The 6,322-nt window shown below is 40.2% G+C and overlaps 1 protein-coding gene and 1 pseudogene across 1 annotated transcript in view; both read right to left on the reverse strand.

The window, feature by feature from the left end:
• AUH (AU RNA binding protein/enoyl-CoA hydratase) overlaps nt 1-6,322 on the reverse strand; it is a 187,211-nt gene that overhangs the window by 40,250 nt on the left and 140,639 nt on the right. The window lies entirely within an intron of this gene.
• The window catches only part of LOC104985730, a 1,409-nt pseudogene continuing 1,087 nt past the window's right edge, over nt 6,001-6,322 (reverse strand).

Consider the following 6,322-nt stretch of genomic DNA (forward strand, 5'->3'; position numbering starts at 1 on the left):
AGGAGATCAGCCCTGGGATTTCTTTAGAAGGAATGATGCTAAAGCTGAAACTCCAGTACTTTGGCCACCTCATGCAAAGAGTTGACTCATTGAAAAAGACTCTGATGCTGGGATGGATTGAGGGCAGGAGGAGGAGGGGACGACAGAGGATGAGATGGCTGGATGCCATCACTGACTCGATGGACGTGAGTCTCAGTGAACTCCAGGAATTGGTGATGGACAGGGAGGCCTGGCGTGCTGCGATTCATGGGGTCGCAAAGAGTCAGACACGACTGAGTGACTTATCTGATCTGACTCCTTGGAAGGAAAGTTATGACCAACCTAGACAGCATATTAAAAAGCAGAGACTGGAGTGGGTAGCCTATCCCTTTTCCAGTTGATCTTCCCAACCCAGGAATTGAACCGGGGTCTCCTGCATTGCAGGCAGATTCTTTACCAACTGAGCTCCCAGGGAAGCCCCAATACGAACAACCAATAGTTGAAAAACCATTATTTCCCCCATGAACTACTTTTATACCAAGCTTTATTTTTAAAGGTTTAAGTTGATATTGTTTATTATTTTTGTCTCTAAGGGATCTACTGAGAATGCCTTAAAATAAAATATATACCTCTTCTCTAAAAATGTGAAGTATAGTGATATACTTCTATAGTAATAGAAGAAAGAAAAACTAGAAGCGTAAATTCTTAACAATGTTGGAGTTTTGACAAAGGACACCCTAGTGAAAAGCTGTAATACAAAGGACACCTGTGGGACCTGGGAATGGCTGCAGAGGTAGTGGACACACAGCCCAACACACTGTCATGACTACGGGTTAAGACACAGAATTTTAAGAGTTGCCTACTAAGCCTTACATTCTTACTGCTTCACACTTACACAATACTAGCTATTGTTTTCACTGCTTCACATTAAGTGTATATCACATTAGCTATACACTTGTACACACATGCCATAATTAGTAGGCTAGCATGGCAGGTTTTGTTTTGCTCATGGTCAATAATGTAACAAAGCTCTCTGTCTGTAGTGGAGAGCTCCATGTAAATGACGAAAGAGAGAAAAACAGAAACAAGTAAAGAATGCAATGCTTCTGAACACAGTCCTAGAGTTCTGCAAGAGCTCTAGGGGCTCTGGGAAAACTAAAGCCACAGTGGCTCTGTGACACAACTAAGGAAACGACATCTCACAAACCATCATGCCAATCCCCCTTTTCCTGTTGCCTCACCCCTGCGGCTGTTCTTTCAGTGCATTACACAAAAGTTGTTTGCTCAGTAGATTTTTTTTTTCCCATAGCAGTAACATAAAATCAGCAATGTAATATATACTTAATGCTCAAATATCATATATCTTTGCTCATGATTATGAATGTGACAGATAAAATATACTTAATGACCATGTTTAAAATATGCTTATCAACCACTGCTTTTCTTAATTTTAAGTAAGAAAGTTATTTAAATTTAAGAAAATCCAGGGTTCCTTGGAAGTTGTAGTCTCCACTAACATCTTCTTTTAAAAAATGAGGGAATAAAACCACTGTGTCCCTGAGCAGGTTGGCAGTGCATGGCCACCCCACCACGTAGTGGTACAGGGCAGCCTTCAGAAGCCAGCCTCCTCATTGCGCCCCCACCCTCCTCAGGACGGGTCTGTCCCAGCCTGTCTTGGTGTGCTGGTTTCCTCACTTCTCTGTAAAACTATTTCAATATCACAATCATATTAACCCTTTCCACAAAGAAACATAAAGACTACTGTATCCCTTAGCAAACGTAAGTTTTAAAGTTTATCTTTAAACTTTAAAGATCTGCTGTAAGGATCAAAAACAACAGGAGAACTTTCCACACACAGATGGCAGTTGTGTCCCCAGACAAACCCTGCCCCCCATCTCCCGTCGCCTCTTTCCCCCCGGAGTTGCCGGATGCCTGACTCATGCTTACAGAGTATGTGATTTTAAATCACTAACTAAAAATCTACAAAAAAAAAGCGCATATTATACTTTTTTCTCTCTAGGAAACAGTTTCTGTAACTTAAATCTCATTAAATAGGATAAAGTTTCAAGTTTCCAATATCAAATGAATCACCGATTTTCTTCTCAAAAGTGCAGTAACAGTTGCTCCTAAGACAAGCCTATCAGAATGTGAACTGACTGTGGATTGAGATGTGCTGACGTGCAACCCAAGAGCTCTTGGCTTCTGACAACTCAAAAAGGGATACAGATTTCAGTCCTGGAGGACTCCTAACAGTATACATCAATGTGTCCCTCTGGGTAAAAAGCATGCTGTGTCTAACAGAAAGAAGAAATCACTAGAAAACAAACTGATTTTTTTTCAGTAGCTGGAGAAGTGCGTGAGTCCATCAACATGTCTGCTCTGACCTAAGAGAAAGGGCACTGTCCCGGGGTTTGGGTACCGGGGGTTTCAGAATCCCCAGAGGGATGACATTTTACTTTAGTGAATTCTAGTTTCCTCATCTATTAGGGGAGGAAGACGAATGAGCTTGCTGCTGTAAGTATTTGCAGAATCAAACATCAGCTCCTGGCTCGTACCACTACGTGTAGTAGCGGGGGTGTTCCGAGGCCCCACAGCAACAGAAAGGGTCTCAGAACGTTTGCAGTGCACCAACATATGTCTAAGTGCTGGACTCAGCTGAGACACGAAAACGAGCTCTTCTCTCCTAATTCCATCTCCAGTACAGAACGTTCTCCTCTCATAGGTTCTTCTATAATGCAGATGCTGCCAAGGTGTCATGCTCTTTGGAGTGTAATTAAATACTCATAGGTTTACTCATGTTGGATCTTTACTACTTACAAAGAAGCTGGGTTCTGAGAGGAGTCACTGGAGAATGGAAAATACAAGTCTGTCACTGGCTGATCGTGTATTCACTATAAAAGTCAGAAGCTGTGGTTTCCATTGATATAAATCAGCCTGTAAAAGAAAAATGAAAAGGGAGCCAAATGTCGGCTGCAGGCCAGGGAGAGAGTCAGCTTTCCCTGTGCTCCTGCTCGTCCTCAACCACCTACTTTAGTCCCCGATATTCCTACAGCCCATGTACATTCCATTTAGCAAATCTTTTGATAAATTCTTATATTGCTTGAGCAAAGAATTAATTCATACTGCCCCACTAAGTGCCAAGATTATGTGACTGTGATTGGTAAGGGGTTATACACATTGTCACTATTCCAGTTCTTTCAAAGTCCTCTCCACTCTTACACAGTTCTCTGAGTCTAGCTGAGCCACAAACACTGCTGATGAGATCAATCAGTCTACTAATCTTTTTTTTTTTCTTCTTTCTCTTCTTGGTGGGGGGTGGGGGGGGGGGGGTCATTTAAAAAAACTTTTACATATGATCAAGGAACAGCTACATACATGGCAATAATAATGCCTTGGGGGGAAAAAGCACAAAACAGCAAGCATTTATCTAGTGCTTATTATGTGCCAGGTCCTTTCTAAGTACTTTATAAATTGATTCAACTCCCACGCCAACTCTTTGAGAGCAGTGCTTTAACCCTGGCTTGAGCAGAGCAGTGTGTCTCTGGGACAGGGGCGTGTGTCACTACTTTCCTATCTCTTCTGTCTCTGTGAGGCTCACAAAGACTGGGCAGCAGTCCTCATTGAATTCCAGCTCTGACTGTAGGAGAGTACAAAAGATAGGGGACACCTGGGTTACCGAGGAGGTCACATACTGGAAATAAAAAGCAAAAGAACACCTGAAGCCAACACTACTAAGAGTAAGATACCAGTGGATGTGGATGTAATACATGTTTTGACTAAACTGGAACAAAGGTATCATAGAACCTTAAAGGCAAAGAAATAAAGCCAGTAAAATGCACCTTAATATGGAGGTAGCAAAACAATCTTTCAATTTTTACATTCGTACTACAGGACGAAACTCTAATCACATACGGTGTAGATGAATATTTAATAAGAACAAACTTTGTTTCTATACAATTTGTTATTACTAGTGGCTTAAAAAAAAAATCTTTCCCTTTAAATCTACTGTATGATTTATAATTTTTAAAAGTACACTAGGGAATATTACTCTTTAGAAAATAATTCAGCATATAAACTCCTTTTCATTGTTTGAAATTATGAAGTTTACAAAGATTACAACAGACCTTCAAAAATACAGAATGAAAAGCAAGCCTGTACTGAAAGAACATTTCAACCTCAGACTATATGCAAGTGATTTCTTCTCCAAGACAAATCTGGAAAAATGAATTGGCAGGCACCATTCTCATGTTCCATAGAATGCACATGTCAGGCCTCTCCACAAGGCATAATGTGAAGTAAAAAAAACTGCAACTCTCTGGATTTATCAGATAATCTGATGTCAGATATTTATACTTATACATAAATCATGACTTACATCTCCTAAAACCTAAGTCTGTAAATAATACCTTCCTCCGTATTGTTAAGTTTATAAAGACATTCCACAGAACACCTGTCAAAGCAGAAAATAAATTATGGGGGTATGATCCAAAATGCAAGAGAAATCTGAGAGATTATTAATGGATGGAGGTGGCCCTGTATGACTCCTCACCCAGAACAGGCCTTTCTCTGCTTCAGTTGAACCAGATTCTTGTCAAGCTTTGTAACTTCTGTGATCCTAAATCTTGGTGCTGGAGAGCCAAGGAAGACTGAGGCAACAGGCAGCTTTGGAAGCTGCTTACTAAAGTGATTTCCTTATCCCCATGCAGGCTGCATGTGATTTAACATTCAGAACCTCCTTCTGACCAGCCAATCAGAATAAAACTTTGGGGATAAAACTATTAGGTTTTAAAACTAAGAGGTATAAACCAAGTGCTAGGTCAGGGAACAGGGAAAATCTTTCAAGAGGAAGGGCAGTGCTGAGATGGCAAGCAAAGAGGGAGGTCATCCACCTGTAGCTCAACTCAAAGTCCATTCAACAACAGGTGAGGTTTACATGGGTCACAGAGATGAAATGGGAAGGGCAAAACTGAGAAGCAAAATTCAAGTTCCACGCCAGGATGAGTTCATGCTTCCTTTGATTAAGCAATATGAGGTAGGTACTGAAAGTTTTGGAATCAAATTAACCTGTTAAACATTGTATGGACATAAACATACCAAAAGAGACTAATTACAAAATACTGCATTAGCTCAGGTGGCAGGTCATGGAAATCTGAATCAACAGAGTGGCAGCAGAAACAAAAATGAATTAAAAGATGGCTAATCTAAAATAGCAAGTTGTTCAATAATCTCTTCAGTTAATACAAAAGTAAAGACCTGTCTATATCAGTAAACAATGCAGTATGTTTACACTGCAAAGATTATTTCCTGAACATGGAGCACTTCTCTCTTTTTTTTTTTTAATTTATACCAACTGCTTTTTATTATTCAGTTCCAGAAACCTTTCACAAGATGGTAAAAAAAAAAACAAAAACAAAAACAAAAAAAACAGGTGGGGGCGGGGGAGAAAGAAAGAAAGAAAAAGAAACACCCGGACCCCACCCAAAACTTTACAAACACAGCTCAGCTAATGGTATTTTTTCCATTGTTTCCAGTCAGCTCCAAACCCATTGTGTGCAAAGCCCATTTTCCCATGCATCTAAATGATAGACACAGGCTATGAGATTCTTTATTCTATTTGTAGCAGCTTATGCAGGTGCAGCCAAACACAAAGCTTCAGGACAAACTGTACACAAACTTTACAATGTGGGAATTGAATTTAAAATATGAAACATAAAATCTACACAAAACTGATAAAAATCAAGCACAAATATCAGGACTGAAACTTATAACCCATGTGTGAAAGGGAGTCTTGTTTCCTTTCAAGTGCTTTATTCTGCTATAGAACAGTCGAAATGAAGATGTAAAGCTTTGTGGTTAGTTTAAATTATACTCTGTAGATACTATATCAATTTTAAAAGTTACACATAGACCAACAGATGTCCATCAGTTCATCTGGGTTGACCAGACCCTCCAGCTGGATTGCGGAAAACAAACCAGGCCAATGTGGAGAGAAAATCCCCCTGTGCAAGTTGTCTGCAGAGTTTACTGATGGGCGCATTGCACTCCTGGTCCATGATGGCTACTGCTTTCTTCATCAGAGCTATCATTATAGGCTTCACGCCTCTGGCCGCCTCCTGAGCCCCGTGTGCTATCAAATTCTTGAAGCTCTACCTCCTTAGTGTCTCCAATAATATTTGGAACTTCTGGTCTAGATGGCAGAAGATCTTCTAATTCAGAAAGTTTATCTGGGTTGATCCAGTTGTTTTCAGGAAACTGCACATCAAACTTTATGTAAAGATCACCTTTTTCAAAGGGATTACGATATTGTGGCATTCCTTCACCTCGAACTACACGAACACATCCT

Source organism: Bison bison, unplaced genomic scaffold (assembly GCF_000754665.1).
Source record: "Bison bison bison isolate TAMUID 2011002044 unplaced genomic scaffold, Bison_UMD1.0 scf7180017864057, whole genome shotgun sequence".
NCBI classification, from domain to species: Eukaryota; Metazoa; Chordata; class Mammalia; order Artiodactyla; family Bovidae; genus Bison; species Bison bison.